Source organism: Eurosta solidaginis, chromosome 4 (assembly GCF_040869045.1).
Source record: "Eurosta solidaginis isolate ZX-2024a chromosome 4, ASM4086904v1, whole genome shotgun sequence".
NCBI lineage: Eukaryota > Metazoa > Arthropoda > Insecta > Diptera > Tephritidae > Eurosta > Eurosta solidaginis.
In genome coordinates this window covers 234,737,779-234,757,456 of record NC_090322.1, presented here as the reverse complement: position 1 = coordinate 234,757,456, position 19,678 = coordinate 234,737,779, and the positions used below count along the sequence as shown (strand labels likewise).

General features: G+C 37.9%; 1 protein-coding gene and 2 long non-coding RNA genes across 8 annotated transcripts in view; 2 read left to right on the top strand and 1 right to left on the bottom strand.

Moving 5' to 3' along the window:
* The window catches only part of LOC137251077 (otoferlin-like), a 635,511-nt gene that overhangs the window by 212,053 nt on the left and 403,780 nt on the right, over positions 1 to 19,678 (bottom strand). The gene's annotated exons all lie outside the window — the stretch shown is intronic.
* Positions 1,751 to 2,678, top strand: LOC137249198 (uncharacterized). The gene is made up of 3 exons (XR_010952285.1): positions 1,751 to 1,995; positions 2,067 to 2,211; positions 2,308 to 2,678. It is a non-coding gene; the product is annotated as an uncharacterized lncRNA (long non-coding RNA).
* LOC137249197 (uncharacterized) lies at positions 10,238 to 12,072 on the top strand. Its single transcript, XR_010952284.1, has 4 exons — positions 10,238 to 10,977; positions 11,043 to 11,262; positions 11,323 to 11,553; positions 11,610 to 12,072. It is a non-coding gene; the product is annotated as an uncharacterized lncRNA (long non-coding RNA).

Here is a 19,678-nt window from a genome sequence, read left to right as displayed (position 1 = left end):
GCATAAAGATTTCCCATTATTATAGAGAGTTTTGAGTTCCATTCTAGGGGAAAAAATTGGAGTTCATGAAGTTTCTGCTAAATTTTAAAATTAGATGCTTACTCTCGTTAAAAGTTATATGAATCAAAATTTGTTTGCTTTGAGAAAGCATGTTGAACTCATTTATATACCGTAATACGAAATTTAGAAAAATTAGATATGTCTTAATTTTATTGTCATTTAACATTTGGAGAATCGTTTCAGCTTTAACTCTTTTACCTTCAAATGAGGCTATACGAAAATAACTTTGTAAAACATTCCAATTTTCTAAAATTCTACTCACACAAGCACTTAAAGAGAGCCACCTGGTACTGGAAAGTTTTAAAATATTCCTAACATTACAATTACAATACGTATACAGCGCTTGGCACTATCTGATACATACATACGTGTATATATCGCGAACAAGCTCTTCACATTCGGATGGCAATTCTTTGCAGGCATGAGCAGAGATTAAGTCAGAAAAATGACATATACATCTCATCAGTATAATATCTGGACATTTTGATTTTAACCTGGTGTAAAAAGAGTTCTTGGCACCATGGCGCAACCACACAAGGTGGCAGCATGGAACAGCTGATTATAAACTTTTTTTATTTGATTTGACACATCAACTTCCGGCGCAGTACGATTTTGACATTTGTCCATCGAATTTACAAAACAAAGTACATGGAACTTTTATTTATGTTTGGAGGTATGTCACCATGCTTCCACCTTGTATCATTCCGCTATGCTTGGCACCTAACATCACTGATGCATTGTCGCATGCTAGATCAGTTATATTTATATTGTGACGATTATGAGTGACACTAAGTGATACTCACATCCCTAGTCCCCCTGCAAAAATTGTTGGATTACGTGTTCCATTTTCTTTATGTTGGAGTACTCCAACAATACTCCTTTGCAGTGCGTTTGCGGACCACCATCAGCCGATCATTGCTCGTTTTATAACGACAGTGATCACGACACGATGACGATCGAACAGAGTTGCCAAAAGTAAAATATTGCATGCAAATAACTAATAATAAAATTTTACTTTGGCAACTCTGATAAAATACAACAGCGCACTGGTTTTATGTATACATATTCAGCCCTATTCTGCATTTCGATTACGTTCCCGTTCTCCGTTACGTTCAAGTCGAAGACAGGTATTCTACACTACGGCGTAATCGAAAGAACAAGAGGAAGAGTGATAAAATTTTCGAAATCAGCTGTTTTGCGTGGAATGTGTGAAACAAGAACACAAAAGTAGAAAAATATTTATCAGAAATTGTGAAAAATTGCTAAAAATTGTGAAAAAATAGTAAAAATATTGTGAAAAAATTATAAAAAAAAGAGCCAATGGAGTCGATCGCAGCAGCTTTATTGATGGAAGAGGAGGACAATGCGACACAAATGGCTGAGGCTAGGGCTGAGAGACGGAGATTGCGCGATATCTGTAATCCATTTCAGATGAGTGAAGAATTGTGAGAATCTTGTTTACCAGTGTTCAATGTTTTTATATTTGCTTTATTTTTTAGATTCAGGAAGAACTTTAGGCTAAATAAAGATGCCTTTAAATATATTTTGGATATTTTTACCCCAGAAGCACAATCAAATTCATTGACTTCGCTTACGCCACTTAACCAAGTAGTCGCCGCTCTAAGGTTTTTCGCAGAAGGTAGTTATCAGCACGGAGTTGGTGAAGATTACAATGTTGGAATGGGACAACCAACCGTTTCCAAGTCATTGTCGCACTTTCTGAATGTAATGCAACGAAAGCTTTGTCATGAATGGATTAATTTTGAGCAAACAGAGGAAGAAAAATTGCAGGCAAAGCAAGTATTCTATACAAAGGCTGGATTTCCAGGGGTTATTATGTGTGTAGACGGAACACATATAAAAATAACTACGCCAAGTGAAGAAGATTTCCTGTACTACAATAGAAAAGGATTTCATAGTATCAATGCTATGATAGTGAGTATTATTTTTAATGAAGTGGAGATTTTTGCGTAAATTAATTACCTACTTTTATGAAAAATTTTAAGGTATGTGACAACGAAATGAGAATAAGAAGTATTGATGCCAGATATCCTGGATGCAACCATGACTCACACATATGGGGTTTAAGCAAAATTAATGAGTACATGAAACGGCGATATGAGGAAGGTGAAAGAAATACGTGGCTCTTAGGTATTGCTTTACTATATATATAAATAATTGTACATTTAATTAAAAATAATACAAAATTAAAAAAAAATTAATTTAAATCAATAATTTTATTGACAGGTGATGCTGGATATCCATTGCTACCTTGGGTAATGACTCCTTATCGGTCTGTTCATGAAGGAAGTCCACAAAGCAATTACAACATGCGGCACTCCAAAACCAGGAATATTGTAGAACGAACGATTGGAGTGTTGAAGAACCGTTTCCGTTGCTTATTGGGTGCTAGACAGCTGCATTACTCACCTTTAAAAGTTAGCAAGATTATAAATGTTGCTTGTGCCCTCCACAACATTTGTATTTATTATAGAGTGGAAGATTTAGATAGCTATGAATTGAACTTTGAGAGTTCTTATGAAGATCATGACACTAACGACGAGGATTATTCATCCATAGCGAATGGTATACGTAATAACATACTTGCTTCTTTTCAAAACAGATAAAGATACAAATTTATTTTCATAAAATTTCATTTTTAACTTTATTGATTCTTCATCTATTTAAACAATTATAATTAGTTAATATTTCATTGTATATGTTATGTATATTTAAATATTTCAGTCTTTTGATTATTCAGTCGTTTTACAAATATAAAAAATTAATAAAATAAAGGAATTTGTTTTTTCTTTAAGCTTAATTATTTCCTTCATAGTCAGGGTGCTCTAATTGCAGCATCTTCATTTTTATTTCAATTTTTCGCTGTAACAGCTCCTCTTTAATCCTGTTGTGTCTTTGTTGTTCTTTAAATTGTTTCGCTGCAGTCTCCGCCAAACTTTCGAGCGATTGATTCATTCGCCGCAAATATGTACACATTTTGTCCATTTTATTCAAAGAATTTTCATGGAACTTCGTGGCATTTGTATAAAATTCACTCTGAATGTATAATTGTTCTTGCAGCAAGGAAGAAGTGGTCTCCTTTACTGCTCTTCTTTCCCTGGGCTGGCTACTTGCTCTGCTAGTGGAAGGTAAATTATCATCAAAGGAACGGTTGGAAATGTCCATTTCAGACAGCTGTTCATTTTCAACCGCTACCCTTCCACCGAAATCTTGCGCACCTCGAACACCGCTTGTGCATGTTTCCAGCCCAGTTAGCCCTATAACTTTCTCCTCAAGTGGACTTATGCGTTGGATTTTACACTGACCGCCACCGGTGCCCATCATTTCCTTTTTGTTGCTAGAAAGCTTGCGTTTTATGTAGCACTTCCAATCGATCCATACCTGCAATAAATCATTGCATTTATTTTCAAACAATTAAATTCTCGGTAATCTCTTACCTTTTTCCAGGCAGTAGAATCCTTCCTTGGCGGACCAAGTGCATTTAGTGTACGCGCGACCTCCTCCCAAAACGCTTGTACCTCTTCTTTTGGGCGCTTTTGAAATCCTTGGGCGATGTCCCTCTTACTTTCCAACATTTCGGCAAGTTTCTCATATTGCCCGAGTGTTGTTGTTTTTGACCTACAAACAATAAAAAAAAAAACCACCAGATTATCAAACCAACTGAAAATTTTTATTTTAAATTTATTTTACAGTGATTAACAAATATTTAACTTACATTTTTTATAAATTTTTATCTTTTAAAAGCGCGCAAAACACAAATTGAAATTTTCTACGTCAACAAATTTGCAACGGAGAAAAACGGAACTACGATCGAAATGCAGAATACACAAAATCGAACGATTCGAAGTTGGATCGAAAGAGATTGGAACACAGAATACCAAAATTGCCAAATCGAAAAAATTCCAATCCAAGTCGAAATGCAGAATAGGGCTGATTATATTAGTTTCTTTATTCACGCAAATGCTAAATAACATAAGAATATTCGTAGTATAAAATATAAAAGTTGTATTGCCGCTCTTCATTTACTTTCATTTTAAATTAAATTCACTTCGATAATTCTTTCCGACACAATTCCTCTTTAGTACTTTGGCATATGATACTCTGTGGGTGCTCCATGGAGTACTACAGTGAAAGTACTTTAACGTATGTACTCTATGGAATACTCACAAACAAAGCGAGAGTGGGATCACCTACTCCTCTTCTAGGACATCGCAATGTTAATTGGAGCACATTTTTTGTATGAATACAGATTAGATTTGGAGCAGTCCTATACTCCCAAAGGAGTATTCCTTACATTATTTATTGAGTACTCGCGTTTTTTGAAGGGAAGTAAATGAAGACACAACAACAATAAAGCAGACAGTCACGTGTATCTACATAAACGAATCAATCATTATGTCTACACATACGTAGGTACACGCAGCTGAGAAGCAAGGCACAACCACATGCATATATCTGAGATACTTCTGAAAGTATGCAATGAGAGAAGCTATAAAATCGTGCAATTGTAGTTACAGCTGAGAAATTTGAGAGCTGATGGCCAACTATTAGATTCTGGAAATGGAAGCGCCTAGAAGATGCGAACGTTGAAATCAGAGAGTATAAAAGACAGCAAATGCGCTGGAATTCAGTTTCATTTGAGCTATCAATCAGTTTGGTTATTAAGCCAGCTAGTTACAAAGTATAAGTGTTATTGTGGAGTACTTTAATAAAGGCCATTTTTCCATTATTCAATATTGGAGTTAATTATTCAACAGTTTAGTGATTCGAACTTAGCAGAAGGGCAAATAAGAGGATTTGCAAGTAAATTCGTTACAATATTTACATTTAACAATTTTTATGATTTCATTGTCTTCTTCAGCAGCAACCACATTACACAAGATATTAGTGAGTTTTGTTCTCCCTAAACACATATCTTTTAGTATTTTGAAATCAGGAAAAATAGATTTTAACAAAGGCACTAAATCCTCCACTATCTTCATTGCTATATTGTGTTCAGCGAAAAATGCTGATAACTTTATTGCAGCAATAACAGTCATATTAACCAAATTGGAATGCCACATATTGTCTATAATGTTGGCCGATCCCGTGATTTTTGAGGAGCAACGTTATATGTGATTGTGGCGTCTCAGTCACAGGGGTTTTTACTCGTGACTGTGACTGAAACAAAACAAAAACAACAAAGAAAAATGAATTTATATTTTTCCCTACGGATTGTGTTGCGAATAAGTATCAGATGTCGCAGAAAAACTCTAAGGAACAGCCTCTACTAACGCACTCACTAGTAGCATATATATACATACATAACATTACTACTACATGACCATGGAATTAACAGTGGATATATTCTGTTAGCGAGGGTGTTTCTATAGCCGCCTCTGTATCATTTTTTGGGACATGTACTGCTATTCAGTCGCAGCGTAAATAACACGCTCATTAAATTGGTTCATAGCATAGAAGCGATTTGTTCCTGTGATCATAACTTTATATTAACAGAGAGGATAAATAGAATAAGAGACGTCATTTCATACTTATTGCGAAATTTATTTGTAATGTCCCATTTGAGGGGCAATTTTAAATTGATTCTACACATTTTCTCGAGGTAGTTTTGATTGTTTTAAAGGATCGTATTAATTAAGCAATTCATCCTCTTTCCAACAATAACAATATATATTAATATAAACTTCCTAAAAATGTGTAGAGGGCAATTTTCTAATACCCGACAATCAGGTACATTACAAATAAAAATTGAAATGACGTCTCGTATTCTATCTATCCTCTCTGATATTAGTCTATGATTGAGTTTATTGGTACGCGTGATTGGTAACGGGAAATAAATGCTGTCACAGGCAATCTGTCACGTTTATTCCTTCTAAGCTGTCGCAGAAATGTACTGTGATATTTCAGTAGCTGTGACAAAATCACAGGTACACGGATATTTGCCAACTCTAATGGTCTATCTTCATCGATAAACTTGCTGCATTCTGGCTTTTTATATGTTTTTGTGATTCGCTGTGCCTCTGCAGTTCAGGGGGCCTACTCTGTATTGCGATGCGAAAGAAAAAATATGCGAAATCGCAAAATCGGTACTCTGTATCTTGACATTCGCATGCATATTTTGACTTTCGCATTCACATTTTGCCCATTCGCAATTTTTCTCCCTTTCCGCATTGCCAGCACTCTGTATTGCGAAAGCGAATGTCAAACAGCATTCATTTTCGCTTTTTTCTTGCTACAAGTAATAGGCATTCGCATTGTTCAAATATGTAAGTATTAATTAATGATTTTATAAATTGATATCTTTATATTCATTGTACATTCTTTTAAAAATATATAGGACAACTCAAAAAACAAAGCAAACACAAAAGCAACAATTTGAAATCCTAGTGGACTAAAAAATACATAAATGAATAACAATTAAATTGAAACCACTTTTTTATAAAGCATTTCTTTTGGAAATCATGTCATTTTTTATTTGGTCTCTGATACAACTAGCAATATTTCCCATTCTATGATTTTCCACGTTTTCTGTATTTATCACGTTCACTTCTTCCGGTTCAATTTCTGAACTGGGAGGATTTCTTCATTTAAATCAATCCTTTCTTCATTTAAATCGTCCCATAATGCTACAGAATCCATTTTTTAATTTGTTCAACAAAAATTAATCGTTTGCCGAAATTGTAATCGCCTTTTTTCTTTTGTCCTTTTTCTTTGACGTTTGGTCAGTGATGCGTACTCAAGCAAAAAATTAGCGAAAAATAAAAAAGCGACATTGTTAGCGATGCGATAGCGCTACAGAGTTGCAATTACCTTTCGCAATTTATTTTCGCATCGCACTGCCTTTCGCATCGCAATACAGAGTAGGCCCCCAGATTTCCCACAATTAAAGCTTACGCCACATGTTTTGCTGCTATAAAGTCATCATCTTTTACTGGCATAATACTGTTTTCACACCGAAACTTAATGATCTCATTTCACCTTCTAATGAAATCGTACATTTTTTGCTTTCACACATAAGTAACAGCTCGATTAGTATGACGGATGAAATGTCAAGCGAATAAAATGACAATGCTATATGACAGCCAATGAAATTTACTTTGACAACAAATGTCATTTTTAAGCACTGAATACACCAAAAACTAAAAAACTGAACGCCCCCAACAGATTTGCATTGGGCTTTTAATTTCATTAGGCATTCGATTAGTCACTAATGAAATTATTATAGATTCGAATCTTGTATGGAAGATTGAGCTGAATAAGCGTCTTACGCCCCGATTCTAGTGTGGTAACAACATTCTTCACCACGGTAACGAAATCATGTGGCAACTTTTACACCCTTTTGGTATTCTACCCGCGAAAGTAGCCGGATAATTTTTTACCCACAAAAGAAGGTGGTTAAATCGAAATAACCACACAACAGCTGTTGTTTAGAAAAATGCAAAACTGAAAAATAAAGAATTGTAAGCGCAAATAAGTAAAGATAATAGTAAATAAGTGTTGCCTCTTGCTATACATATTTGTTTACATTATGTACTTTCACAGAATAAATTACAATATACCTATGTAGAAACTTATCATTCATAATATGCATATACACATCGTCCCGTTTATTCGTTAACCTCGTATCTACAAGTGAGAAATTTTCGGTAAAGCGAACACGGTTGCCACACCATGTTTTCATTTGGGACCAAAATTCATCGAAAAAAAAGGACCAAATTTTTGTTTTATTTTATTAGTATAAAATACAAAATTTTAGGATGTCTCCATATACAATTTCACTAAACATAGACTTTCCTTTAATTTAAGCTGAACATACAAATATATGTGCATGCAACCAAAAATGGTACTATATTTTGACATAGGATAAGTCTATGTATTTCACCAACCAAACGTTGTGAACCTAGTTTTGGTCACAAACCTCTTGGTTCTAGCATTATGTTGTTGATTGCAATGAAATAAAATGTATGGTGCAATTAGATTTTAGTATGAAACGGTTCAAAATCTGCGCTCTGTTGTTGCCGAACTATGTAAGTGGAAAACTTAGTAAATCAGATATGAAACTAGGCAATTTTGTTAGTGCTATTTTTATAGATGCTTACTTTTTCCCTTAACGTTTAAACTTCATATCAGAGCCTAGATTCAGTAAGTGGACCCCAGGCCTCAGGGGTTCTGCTAGCATCTACGGGAATAATTTTATACAAACCCTTTCTTCCGAATTCAAAACTCTTTTGTATTTGCTTCCTTCTGTCTTCGAGTTAAAAATCTTGTGCCAAGATACTTAGTTTTCAATTACCTTGCGTGGCTTAACACCACAATAGTCATGGAATTCCTTGAACTCATTGAGCTGGGTGAGAAAGATTTAAATATCAACATGCCAAACGAGAAGTAATGCATAGAATTTCTGTGGATAAGTTTTGAAAGTGTTAGGCTCACGGCAGAGTGCTCTCTATAAGCTATGCTAGGCGAGAAGCAATTCTTATTTTCATATATTTTACATATGTTATTTTCTTTTCTACACGAAAATGTCGCCTTCACGCCAACCCTTCAAAAAGTTGTGTGCGGTTGTAAAATTAACTTAGCCTCAATAGAGGGCATCATTATCTTTTCTCAACAACCTACCCCTAAAAATGGCCATAAATGCAAGATTACGTGCCCTCGCTGCCATTTACGGTGCAGAAAACAGCCCTGTCAATTAGCTCCCAGCAAAAATCTAGTGACCGAAAATGGCGACCAACAACAAAATATCCCACATTGTTCCACAATTGTTAGTATGACAGAATGAGATGGCCTAATTGAAATGTCCGATCCATATATGCTTGCCTTTTCTTACATGCTATGTACCCTCAAATACGTCACAAAAATTTTCTGCGAATCCGCCGTTTGTTATTTTCAGCTTGAAACGCAACAGCAGAGTAATAAAAATTGATTTACAAATAATTTCGGATATAATAAAAACTAAATTTAAATTAAGTGTTGTGTGAGCTACGGTATTTGCATTTATATTTTCCACAAAGGAACCAAAATCAAGTGAGTTTTGATGGATGTAGGTTACTGCTATTGGTAGCATCTACGTACAGTGAATAATTCAATTCGTGCATGCAATTTCTTTTGTGATTGTGGAAAAGATGTGAAAAAATGTTTCAATTTATGTTATCTTTTAATGCATGTTTATTGGAAAGCCTAGAAAAAATAGTCGCTCAGCATCAGGTGGGGTAATTGTTTTTGTATGTAAATGAACATTGCAAAAAATGTGACTATCGCTGCTTTGATGAAGGTGGCCGTTGCGAATATTTTTCCCTATGGTAATAGTCTAGTTGACGGGTCGACTTCTAATACGCTACCAAAAATAACGAGAGGTGTCAGAAGACGCGTATTAATCTCGAGAACAATAATCCGAAGGCGGAAAATAGAAATTTTATCTCTGTCCGGAGATATTTGCATTTGAATTTGGTGATTTGCATGTGGTTGTTGTTGTGTTCGTGCACACAAAAAAAAATTGTGCATCACCGTGGCGGTAGCCACGATTAATACCACACACCCGCACTTGGCATGGCGTAGCCCAGGGTTATTTATTATAAGCGCGGCCGAAGGCCGCCAACGCAGAAAGGTGTTTTGCGCAAAAATACAATGGATTCCACCCTCGTTACGGAGGTACCCATGGTCATTTTTCGGTTTTTCGTTAACATCTTTTGAACAAGTTAAAATTTTTATTTTCCGCCTTCGGATTAATAATACTGATATCAAGGCGCGACGTTTGACACCGCTCTCGATATTTTTGGACGCGTATTAGCAGTCGACTCCTCAACTAGACTACTACCCAAATAAACATTGTTCTTCCGCCTACTTGTTTATTTGGAGGATTTCGTTCTGACTCTCCACCACCGGCTGAGATACGCGAATACAACCCCAGTGGGTTAGGGGCTAAGAATATACCTATTTTCGGCCACTAGATTTTTCCTGGGATCGTTCCTATTCTAAGCTAAGGCGGAAATTCAAAATTTTATTTCGTTTCGGAGATATTTGCAAACAAAATTGAAAATTTTCATGTAGTTGTTGTTGTTTTGGTGATTTTGTAGTACCCACAAGAAAAACTGTGGGTAAAAGTGTTATTTACGATATACTGGTGCAGTTCAATGGATTTAATTCCACGGTTCGTCTAAATGTAGGTTCTGATAGAACGTCACATCCAGTATTTTTGGGTGTAGGACAATCGGTAGCGTAATTTCATGGATGTCCAATATTGCTGACACTTGGCATGTCCAGCCCCAGCGGGTTAGGGCTGGAAAAGCTAATGACTTTCCCACCTCATCTATAAAAAGTCAGTAAGCTCCGCACTGGCTTAACGCGTGGGTACTGTAACAGGTTAAACTCTTACTTATCCAGACTGAACTGAAGTACCTGATATATGTACAGCATGCAATTACCACCACATGACACAAATCGTCTATTCAATTATATTGAGGAACCATCCCCACCTAGACCAATATTTTTATGATCTAAACTGGCCAACATTTACATTTTTTATTCAATATTTAGGCAAGCACATACTTTGTAAAAGGTTAAGTATATCAGCAGTGGAAGCGGAATTTTTACGCTCGTGGGTTTGGGTCCGCGCTATTTTGGTGTTTCTGAACGTGTCCTATATCAGGTAAGAAATATGAAGAGAGGAACGTTTTATAAGCTTTGCAGTAAAGAAAATCAAGAATTTAAGCGCAGTGTAGACGATCCACCAGGTTGCCCTCCACAACCTCAACATCGAGGCTATCCTCTACAACAACCACGTGCACCAGGTTGTTACATAGGTCAAATGATGCCACCAACACAACCTGGACAGGCGCCAATGCCCAGTCAGCCACCCATGCCGGATCAACAATACCCGGACGTCATGGTTACAATGTATGCTAATACAACTAAGATATTTCAAATATTACTGATGATTATTTTTGTATTATTTTCTTTAGCAACCACCTGCACATGGTACTGGTAAATATCAACAGCCGCAACAGTAGCCCAACGCCGTTTAGATCCCGATCAGATGCCTAATCCGATAAGCGTTATCGTTGAAAATCAAAATAGCGCTGGTGGTGCTTTTATTACTAATGAACAGGGTTTATTACCACCATTGATGGCCACAAAATATGTGGTACAAGATCAGGGTAACTCCTCGCCACGTTACGTTAGGTATTGATATTCGAAATTAATTTTTTGTTTGGCAATTACATTGATCTTTCTCGTTTGCAGGCCTTTTTTTATTGCATACCTGCAACAGCTGATTTATTATAAACAACAGCTTTGTCCTTTACACTTACCATCTCACTAATGGCACGCGCGGTTGAGGATGAATATTAGCCACCCATTGTAAATTTTGGTGAAATGGGTCCAATTAGATGTAATTCTTTGCAAGGATAAAATGCAATTTGTAGATGCTGGTCGTCCTTTCCAATGTCTAATGTGTAAAGTAACAACAGAGGGGTAAAAAAATCTTTCACTTTTACTTGTGTTCATTGATACATATTTTTTCTCAACAGTGCCAACTGAATATTTCCAACATTTGGGCCACACCGGACAGCGTGTCGATAAATATGAATGTCCTGAACTTGTATTGGGTACATGAGTTTTTGTGTAAAAAATATTTGGGTACCGATAGCTCTCAAGGTAGAACCTCAACTCATATCCAACATCAATGCCTCGCATTCAATTTTGGACGCTGTACGCACTACATTGGGTTCACACAGTATGGACAAACATATTGTTGATTCCAGTGGTAGAGCCACAATTTCAAATGATGGGGCAACCATTATGAAACTATTGGATATTGTGCATCCAACCGTAAAACTCTAGTCGACATCGCCAAATCTCAAAATGCTGATGGCCAACTATTAGATTCTGGAAATGGAAGCGCCTAGAAGATGCGAACGTTGAAATCAGAGAGTATAAAAGACAGCAAATGCGCTGGAATTCAGTTTCATTTGAGCTATCAATCAGTTTGGTTATTAAGCCAGCTAGTTACAAAGTATAAGTGTTATTGTGAAGTACTTTAATAAAGGCCATTTTTCCATTATTCAATATTGGAGTTATTTATTCAACAGTTTAGTGATTCGAACTTAGCAAAAGGGCAAATAAGAGGATTTGCACTAAATTCGTTACAATATGTACCAGGCCTAACAGACATGAAAACGTTAGGCGCATAAATACCCAACAACACTATAGCCTTTGTTCATCGACCACATCAAATACTCAATACAATATTTACATAAACTAAAGACAGAACAAACAAGTAGGGAAGGTTAAGTTCGGGTGTAACCGAACATTACATACTCAGTTGGGAGCTATGGTGACAACATAAGGGAAAATAACCATGTAGGCAAATGCACCGAGGGTAATCCTGAAATGTGTTTGTATGACATGTGTATCAAATGAAAGGTATTAAAGAGGATTTTATGAGGGAGTGGGCCATAGTTCTATAGGTGGACGCCATTTAGGGATATCGCCATAAAGTTGGATCAGGGTTGACTCTAGAATTTGTTTGTACGATATGGGTATCAAATGAAAGGTGTTAATGAGTCTTTTTAAAAGTGAGTGGGCCTTAGTTGTATAGGTGGACGCCTTTTCGAGATATCGCCATTAAGGTGGACCAGGGGTGAATCTAGAATGTGTTTGTACGATATGGGTATCAAATTAAAGGTATTAATGGGTATTTTAAAAGGGAGTGGTGGTAGTTTTATAGGTGGTCGCGTTTTCGAGATATCGGCATAAAGGTGGACCAGGGGTGGCTCTAGAATGCGTTTGTACAATATTGGTATCAAACGAAAGGTATTAATGAGTATTTTAAAAGGGCGTGAGTCTTAGTTCTATAGGTGGACGCCTCTTCGAGATATCGCCATAAAGGTGGACCAGGGGTGACAAGAATGTGTTTGTACAATATGGGTATCAAACGAAAGGTGTTAATGAGTATTTTAAAAGGGCGTGGGGCTTAGTTCTATAGGTGGACGCCTTTTTGAGATATCGCCATAAAGGTGGACCAAGGGTGACTCTAGAATGTGTTTGTACAATATGGGTATCGAATTAAAGGTATTAATGAGGGTTTTAAAAGGGAGTGGTGGTAGTTGTATAGGTGGTCGCGTTTTCGAGATATCGGCATAAAGGTGGACCAGGGGTGACTCTAGAATGCGTTTGTACAATATGGGTATCAAACGAAAGGTGTTAATGAGTATTTTAAAAGGGCGTGAGTCTTAGTTCTATAGGTGGACGCCTCTTCGAGATATCGCCATAAAGGTGGACCAGGGGTGACAAGAATGTGTTTGTACAATATGGGTATCAAACGAAAGGTGTTAATGAGTATTTTAAAAGGGCGTGGGGCTTAGTTCTATAGGTGGACGCCTTTTTGAGATATCGCCATAAAGGTGAACCAAGGGTGACTCTAAAATGTATTTGTACGATATGGGTATCAAATTAAAGGTATTAAAGAGGGTTTTAAAAGGGAGTGGTGGTAGTTGTATAGTTGGTCGCCTTTTCGAGATATCGGCATAAAGGTGGGCCAGGGGTGACTATAGAATGCGTTTGTACAATATGGGAATCAAACGAAAGGTATTAATGAGTATTTTAAAAGGGCGTGGGGCTTAGTTCTATAGGTGGACGCCTTTTTGAGATATCGCCATAAAGGTGGACCTGGGGTGACTCTAGAATGTGTTTGTACAAGATGGGTATCAAATTAAAGGTACTAATGAGGGTTTTAAAAGGGAGTGGTGGTAATTGTATAGGTGGTCGGCTTTTCGAGATATCGGCATAAAGGTGAATTTGTTCCACGATATGGGTATGTAATGAAAGGTGTTAATGAGTATTTCAAAAGGGAGTGATCCTTAGTTCCATAGGTAGACGACGTTTCGAGATATCGCCGCAAAGGTGGACCAGGGGTGACTCTAGAATGCGTTTGTACAATATGGGTATCAAACGAAAGGTGTTAATGAGTATTTCAAAAGGGCGTGGGGTTTAGTAATATAGGTGGACGCCTTTTCGAGATATCGCCATTAAGTTGGACCAGGGGTGACTCTAGAATGCGTTTGTACAATATGGGTATCAAACGAAAGGTGCTAATGAGTATTTTAAAAGGGTGTGGGGCTTAGTTCTATAGGTGGACGCCTTTTCGAGATATCGCCATAAAGGTGGACCAGGGGTGATTCTAGAATGTGTTTGTACATTATGGGTATCAAACGAAAAGTGCTAATGAGTATTTTAAAAGGGTGTGGGGCTTAGTTCTATAGGTGGACGCCTTTTCGAGATATCGCCATAAAGGTGGACCAACGATAACTCTAGAATGTGTTTGTACGATATGGGTATCAAATTAAAGGTATTAATGAGGGTTTTAAAAGGGATTGGTGGTAGTTGTATAGGTGGTCGCCTTTTCGAGATATCGGCATAAAGGTGGACCAGGGGTGACTCTAGAAAGCGTTTGTACAATATGAGTATCAAACGAAAGGTGCTAATGAGTATTTTAAAAGGGAGTGACCCTTAGTTCCATAGGTGGACGCCGTTTCGAGATATCGCCATAAAGGTGGACCAGGGGTGACTCTAGAATGTGTTTGTACGATATCGGTATCAAAAAAGAGGGTATTAATGAGGGTTTCAAAGGGAGTGGTGGTAGTTATATAGGTGGTCGCCTTTTCGAGATATCGCCATAAAGGTGGACCAGGGGTGACTCTAGAATGCGTTTGTACAATATGGGTATCAAATGAAAGGTGTTAATGAGTCTTCTTAAAAGGGCGTGGGCCTAATTCTATAGGTGGTCGCCTTTTCGAGATATCGCCATAAAGGTGGACCAGGGGTGAATCTAGAATGTGTTTTTACGATATGGGTATCAAATGAAAGGTGTTAATGAGTATTTTAAAAGGGCGTGGGGCTTAGTTCTATGGGTGGACGCCTTTTCGAGATATCGCCATAAAGGTGGACCAGGGGTGACTCTAGAATATGTTTGTACGATATGGGTATCAAATTAAATGGATTAATGAGGCTTTTAAAAGGGAGTGGTGGTAGTTGTATATGTGAAGGCGTTTTCCAGATATCGACCAAAATGTGGACCAGGGTGACCCAGAACATCATCTGTCGGGTACAGCTAATTTATTTATATATATAATACCACGAACAGTATTCCTGCCAAGATATCAAGGGTTTTTATTTCGCCCTGCAGAACTTTTTCATTTCATTCTACTTAATATGGTAGGTGTCTCACCCATTTTACAAAGTTTTTTTCTAAAGTTATATTTTGTGTCAATAGACCAATCCAAATACCATGTTTCATTCCTTTTTTCGTATTTGGTATAGAATTATGGCATTTTTTTCGTTTTTGGTAATTTTCGATATTGAAAAAGTGGACGTGGTCATGGTCGGATTTCGGCCATTTTTTATACCAATACAAAGTGAGTTCAGATAAGTACGTGAACTGAGTTTAGTAAAGATATATCGATTTTTGCTCAAGTTATCGTGTTGACGGCCCAGCGGAAGGACAGACGGTCGACTGTGTATAAAAACTGGGCATGGCTTCAACCGATTTCGCCTTTTTCACAGAAATAAGTTATTGTCCCAGAATCTAAGCCCCTACCAAATTTCACAAGGATTGGTAAATTTTTGTTCGACTTATGGCATTAAAAGTATCCTAGACAAATTAAATGAAAAAGGGCGGAGCCACGCCCATTTTGAAATTTTCTTTTATTCTTGCATTTTGTTGCACCATATCATTACTGGAGTTGAATGTTGACATAATTTACTTATATACTGTAAAGATATTAAATTTTTTGTTAAAAGTTGACTTTAAAAAAATTTTTTTTTAAAAGTGGGCGTGGTCGTTCTCCTATTTTGCTAATTTTTATTAAGCGTACATATAGTAATAAGAATAACGTTCCTGCCAAATTTCATCATGATATCTTCAACGACTGCCAAATTACAGCTTGCAAAAGTTTTAAATTACCTTCTTTTAAAAGTGGGCGGTACCACGCCCATTGTCCAAAATTTTGCCAATTTCCTATTCTGCGTCATAAATTCAACTCATTTACCAAGTTTCGTCGCTTTATCTGTATTTGGTAATGAATTATCGCACTTTTTCGGTTTTTCGAAATTTTAGATATCGAAAAAGAGGGCGTGGTTATTGTCCGATATCGTTCATTTTAAACAGCGATCTGAGATGAGTGCTCAGGAACCTACAAACCAAATTTCATCAAGATACTTCAAAATTTACTCAAGTTATCGTGTTAACGGACGGACGGACGGACAGACGTACAGACGGACATGGCTCAATCAAATTTTTTTTCGATCCTGATTATTTTGATATATGGAAGTCTATATCTATCTCGATTCCTTTATATATGTACAACCAACCGTTATCCAATCAAACTTAATATACTCCGTGAGCTCTGCTCAATTGAGTATAAAAAGGCGAACCTTGCGATAAAATATATATAGGAACAACGAAGCGAGCTTTGGGAGAGAGAATAGGCGAACCTAAAGCAGACGCAAAAAATAGAAAGATGACGACAGCTTTGGCGCAGCACATCAACAATTTCGATCACTCAGCTGATTTCGATAATCCACGCATAATAGATGTGGAAAGCAAAACAAAGAAAATATTAACGTTGGAAGGGTTTCGAATCCAACAGCAGATAAATAATGCCATGAACTACAAAGAGGATGTAGATAATATCAGCTGTGCATACAAATGTGTGATAACAGAGAATTTAAATTTAAATTTTTTTGAGAAATTTTGCGGACGTTATACTTGGTGGCTAGCGGCTTAAGCTCCTTACACTCCCGCCTTTCTGCATCTGCTTTTTTCTTCCTGAAAGGGCGTTCCTTTTCAACTCGCGGTAGCGTGCCCACACTCTTCTTGTTGTGTTCGCTTTTAACAAAGCCCCGTAGACAAACGCCATTCTTCATCGTACCAAATGTTTTCCCTGGTCGCCGGTAATCAATTTTTTCTCGGCGGCAATACGAAGTGCGTAAGAGATATGCTTCCACTAATCCTGCATCCCGTCGGGATCTCTTGTGCTCTCGACGAGCAGGTGTGAGAGTCAATTTGCGAAATCATTGGCGGTCTGTTGAGATTGCAGCCTTTCGACGTCTAGCTTTTCTTGTGTTTTTTGTTCTATGGTTTTGGCCACGCAGAGGCTGGCGCATATTTTGGCTTCGACGAGATAATGGTCCAAGTCGATGTTGGTCCTCGGATCGTGAGCACATCTACAACACTAGAGGCATGCCGTCCGTCTACCACAGCGTGGCCCCTCTTCTTGAAATTAATGGATCCTAGAGGATCTCAAACTTAAGTGTTCGGCCTTCGAGTTGTTTATGTAAATCTTCGTTTTAAGCTCAGAAGTCACATTATCCCAATTAGGATTATGACACCCAAAGGCAGGGGCATAAACTCAAGTAAAAAATTTGGGGCTATGCGTTTGGGATTATGTCATGTATGTATATATCCGCATTGAAACAAGTATGTCCACGTTCTAGATTATACGATTGTTTATTCTTTACCAAGACAATGGGCCTAATGATTAAAAAATAAAGATTTGTTTTTTATAGCTTTAACATACATTTTTCAGTTGTTTTCATACAAAATTGTGAAAACTTGAGGAAATAACGTTTCCTTATTTATATTTATTCACACGAAACAACGGAAAGCTTAATTAATTTCTCGTTAGCAATTCTTTTGTGTTCATTTCAGTTCAACAAATAAAGAAATTACTATTTAAAACCACATGATCGCTTGATAATATTTACTTCTTAATTATAAAAAAACATTTCATACAGAGAAGGATTAGCGTGTGACATAAGACTATGGTCACCTGGTTGCTATGCACCCCAGTAAAATTTTAGGTAATCAATGGCCAATGGTCACACAAATCACTTTTTCGCAAATATTTCGCTTTATCAGACTTTCAAATGTTCGTCGTGCAATATCAATTTGTAGGTCTCGAAGGAGTTCTCCCAAATCAATGAAAATTTGCATAAAAGCTTTGTGGTCACCAATTAAGGACACATTGGAAATTTGAAGAAAATTGGATCTAGGAAACGCTCACCTCAATTATAACTGGAAACTGCCTTTTTGTTCCTGAAAGGGCGTCGTCTCGCTTTCCATTTCAACTAGCGCTAGCGTTCACACACTCTTCTTGTTGCACTCGCTTTTAACAAAGCCCTGTAGGCAGCGTCTTTTCTTTCAGTTGCAACGCGAAATTCTTCATTGTACCAAATTTTTTCCCTGGTCGCCGGTAATAAATTTTTTCTCGGCGGCAGTACGAAGTGCGTAAGAGATATGCTTCCACTAGTCCTGCATCCCGTTGGGTTCACTTGTGCTCTCGACGGGCAGGTATGAGAGTCGATTTGCGAAATCATTGGCGGTCTGTTGCGATTGCAGCCTTTCGACGTCTAGCTTTCCTTGTGTTTTTTGTTATCTGGTTTTATCCACGCAGAGACGGGCGCATATTTTGGTTGCGACGAGATAGTGTTCCAAGTCGATGTTAGATCCTCGGAACGTGAGCTCATCTAAAACACTAGAGGCATGCCGTCCGTCTACCACATCGTGGTCGATCTGATTGCGTGTATTTCTATCGGTAAACAGCCATGTAGCTTGATGTATATTTTTTATACATGAACCTCGTGCTAGATATGACCATATTCATGCCGGCGCATTGCTTATGTGTGCATTCTAACTCTCATCATCATCATCATCCTCCTCAACTCCTATTGGAGCATAGGGCCTCGACCACCGACTTAAATCTTATTCTGTTAGGTGCAGTTCTTGTGATGTCATTCCACGTATATCCTGCGTCTTCGAGTTCTTTATCCACAGTTCTGCGCCAAGTTTTCGCAGGTGCACCAGGTCGTCGACTTCCTTGTGGATTCCATCGCAATGCTATTCTGGCTATATTTACTGGAGGTATTCTGAGAGTGTGACCAATCCACGACCATTTACGCTTGGTTATTTCTGTGGCGCCTTTCACCTGGCCGCTCCAGTAGATGTCACAATTTTTAATCTTCTTCCTTTGCTTGGTCCAACGAATTTCTTGGATGGTGGGGATGTTGGATTTTGTTTAAACGAGGACATCAACCGGCCGAGCATCTGTCATAATCCCATTCAGGGAGCGGACATTCCAGGTGCATGCCCTCAAATCATAGCCCTTTTAACGTTTGCCATAGTTGTCATCAGTTAAAGGTTGTCTTCTTATCCGAGGCTTTGTTGAGTTTTTCACTGAAGTGTGGTTTGACGTGGTGGATCCCAAGATCAGCCCACAACCCGTTCAGCGGAGATGACAATATTATTTCATGTGGCAAGCCGCTTGGTCCAAGACATGAAAATCCCCCAGCTGGCCCTTTTGCCAGAGTGGCCAACGGCGCTTCCACCTAATGCGGCCGCTACAACCCATCACTACAATCTACGTAGCATGGATAGTGGCAATGCCTAGCACCAGCTTTTACCCCCGTCCCTACCCTCCCTTTCCGACACTCGTACTCGCGTAAGAAGGAGGCGTCAAGTCCTTTTCCCCAACACCGTGTGTTCCGTGTGCCGGCTCAGAGTGTTTACGATCGCGGCATCGGTCCAATGCATTTCATGCCT